Below are 4,131 nucleotides of genomic sequence, written 5' to 3'. Positions count from 1 at the left end.
ACACATACAAGTCTATAACTATCGGACACCATTGGATCAAAAGCTAAATTCATTACAATAACTTGACGAAGCTCTGTACCAGCTGGATGTTGAATCGATCTATGCTGATTCGTACTGGGATTATAAACATAATATACTTGATTTTCGACACCCAAATTGAAACTAATACAGAACAATCCATTACAAGAATGTAAAGATTCAATCTTTGAAGGTGTATACTTGGCAATATTCTTGAATGCTAAAGGAATCATACCCATTTGCTTTTTTGGCATGCCATTGATAGGGATGAAGTCTACATGGTTATTACCGTAGACCCACCAGCAGAAGAACAATCCGTCAACTTTGCCGGAACTGTGTTTTCTCCGGACACAGAGGCATTGTTTTTAAAAAGTTTATGTATATATATGTATTATGCATTTCATGTCAGTAGCCCCCAGAGGCACTCAGATGTTACAGGTTGTATCTCCTCTATCTCTCTTTACATTACTGTTCTTATTTATGCTTTCCTGCCTTACATACTCGGTACTTTATTCGTACTGACGTCCCTTTTGCCTGGGGACGCTGCGTTTCATGCCCGCAGGTCCCGATTGACAGGTTGACATTCCTCCTAATAGGCTATCAGCTCAGCGAAGGTGTTGGTGTACTCACCTTGCTCNCATTTTTTTCACTGTTTTCAAAACTCAGCCAAGTTTACTTGCTTTAACACTTGAAATGATATTTCCAATAATATATTTGGGCTGAGCATCATGTTTATTATTTCCCGAGCGGTTTATGTGATTTTGTTGACTAAGTTAGGCCAAGGGCCTGTATTGTGAGGATACTTTTGGATCGTGCTGCACGCCACAGCAATATATATATATATATATATATATATATATATATATATATATATATATATATATATATATATATATACGGANTTTGTTGACTGAGTTAGGCCGAGGGCCTGTATTGTGAGGATACTTTTGGATCGGGTTGCACGCCGCAGCAATATATATATATATATATATATATATATACGGATCGGGCTGCACGCCGCAACAGTGTTATACTGATACTGCTATGAGGCCAAGGGCCTAGATTTGATGCCACGAAATGGCTTGATATTGCGCTTGGGCTGTAAGGGGCCCCTCTCGTAGTCTGCACACCCTCAGTGAGCGCCGTCGACGATAAATGGATCGGGCTGCACGCCGCAACGATATGTGGATCGGGCTGCACGCTGCAGCGGTACTAGTACTGTTCTATGTGTTTACTTTATTTCATTGTCTGCCATTATCTGTTGTCTGTGTTACTTCATGAGGTATCTACCTGATTGCCTGGCATTATCTGTTGAGTGAGTTTTGTGCCCGAGGGGCGAATTTCTGTGCTTATCTACACTAATCGTTTGCATTTATTCGCATAACCAAAGGTCATTTTCAAAAGAGGTTAGAACTGAGCTAAGATGTTTTCTAAGGATTTCAAAGATTCACTGTTTTTCTCAAAAGGGTTTTATATTGCTTCTATACAGCATGATGATTTGCCTTACGTGATTTCTCACTGCTCAGTTATTATTTACCTTTATTACTCACTGAGTTGGAGTACTCACTTTACTCCCTGCACCTCGTGTGCAGATGCAGGTATTTATTCACCCGGTAGCGGGTTTTGACTGATTGGAGGCAGAGCTATAGGAGTTTAGCGAGGTGACTGCCAGCGTTCGCGGCACCGCTTCTCTCTCTATTGTTCATTTTTCCTGTTCAGAGTATTTTTAGACCTTGTAGTCGTATTTACACTCTTATAGATGCTCGTGATTTGTGACACCCCGATTAGGGCTGTGTTGGGTTGTACTTCCGCTAATTAATATTATTAAATCATATCTAGACCGCTTATTCATGTTTTATCCATTTTTGAAAAGGCGATATGGGTTAGTTGTCTGGCCTTGTCTTCACGAGATGCGCCATCACGACCAGTGCGGGGATTTGGGTCGTGACACTTATGTAATTTTCATTATCTATTTCATTTAGTCGATAAACTACCCGATAATTGCTAATCTAATACCAATCCGCCCGATATCTTATCGAGTATCCACCCGAAAAGCAGCCATAGTGGTCCTTCTGCTGAATTTTTTTTCACTTAGGTAGATATTATATTGATGCGGCGAATAAATAATTTGAGCAAAGGTGTCATAAGCATTCTTTACAATCCAACTTGGGAAATAATTTTCCTAAAATACTTCCTTTAACAAAGTAACAGAAAACTTACCAAACTTATGTGCTGATTTGTTTATACTTCTAAGAATATAAACAAAGTCGATACACATCAAGCAAATTCGATAGTTTCCAAATATCTTCGCAAGTCACTTCTATCTTTTTCTGAATCATATCAATAACACTCTTTGTATCTGATAAAATCTTCACCTTCTTTCAATCGTTTGTAATTATACGTTCAAGAACCATTCTTATAGCAAGTACTTTCGCACTCATGATATTTTCACAAACTGAATTAGGGATCCATGGGCATGAAGCAATTTTTCAAGGCTATCCAAAGTCACAATACCAATACTCGATCGTCTAGCATCACGTGTAAACTTGCATCAGTAAATAATAATGTACCACCTTGGTGGTTTGTTAGTTGAGCCATAAAGCAATTCTCATTTTGAGAAAAAACTGGATGAGCAAGTAATTAAAACACTTTATACCTATTATAATTAAAATAGAGACCTAGAAACCATATTATTTGTCTCAAGCATATCTTGATTAACATATCAAGTATTTCTACCTTTTTGGATTTACCACATAATATTAACACTTAAATTTAGTAATTCCATCGACTCGGAATATTGTCTAGAATCTCTACCATCTTATATCACCAAATTAAAAATTTATTAATATTTTTTAAATCATGCCAGTTTATAAGACTGAACTTCCACACAAGTTAAGAACGAAGACATCTAAATATCATATGCTCAACATCCTCACTTTTAATACCACATATCTTATATATTCTCTCCACTTTATATTCTCTTAGCAAGATTATTATAACTTACTGGCAAGGAATTAAGTATACATTTTCTTAGAAATGTTAAAGCTTATTTGTCACTTTAATTTTCATACTGAGTCCCAGAACGATTTAGAAAAGCAATGACAGCTTGATTGCACATCTAAACAACTATTGAATTGTTCACTAAATATGTGCTTTGCTAAATGGTATCCTAATTTAATTTCATGATTTACAGATTTCGTATAGTGCGATATAATCTCTCTACTGCTCCCATGTTAGAAGTAAAAATAGATAATATAGTATACGTTACTTGACTCAAAATTTGCGAAGAGATCTTGTATATTTCATGTATTCCCATCTTCATTAATTAAAACAAAACTTTTAAATCTATATTCCTGTTCGCTTGGATAGTTTTTGGGATAAATCCACTATTATTCAAAATTCATAGGTCATTCCATATATTTAAATTAATTCCTTTTGAGATTCTCCACCTCTACCCGTTTATCAGTAAATCACGATCTCATAACATACTCCGTCATATCTAAGATCCATAAAAGAATGATGTCATATAAAAAAAGTGGTATTTGAAAGATATTTACTTTTAAGCACTCTCAAAGGTAGTAAATCAGGATGCATTAAAATTCTTTAGGCTTGTTTAGCTAATAAAGCTATTTTGTCCCTAATGCCTGATCCTCCTCTAGATTTAGCATCACATTTTGGTCCTACTCCTTCTGCTGATAGAGTTAGTTTTGTATTTGCACTTGCAAATTACAATGTAGGCGTCATTAGAAATTTGAAAATTTAGCTTCCTTCGTTTTGGGAGGAGGGCCTCCTTCCTCTCTTCTAGACAACAAATATGCTTTCGGATCTCTTACATAATATTTGCTTATTTTGTTTGAAATATTCGTTTTATCCTTAATGATAAGATTGCAACTACATAAATAATATGATATGTTTAATTTCACAAAGTTTCAGAAGTGTTTTTTTTGTTCTCAAATCTCAATTGTACAAATTAAAACTGAGAAAAAATATTTATTTCCTTGCAAAATCATAACATAAGTCATTTGTAAGGGCGTAATATATGCATTCTTTGTAATAAACTCTTTATTATTTGCTTATGGTTTGCCTCTCTTGATATATATATATATATATATA

This window comes from Nicotiana attenuata, unplaced genomic scaffold (genome assembly GCF_001879085.1).
Source record: "Nicotiana attenuata strain UT unplaced genomic scaffold, NIATTr2, whole genome shotgun sequence".
In the NCBI taxonomy this organism is placed as follows: domain Eukaryota; kingdom Viridiplantae; phylum Streptophyta; class Magnoliopsida; order Solanales; family Solanaceae; genus Nicotiana; species Nicotiana attenuata.
This window is presented reverse-complemented; position numbering follows the sequence as displayed.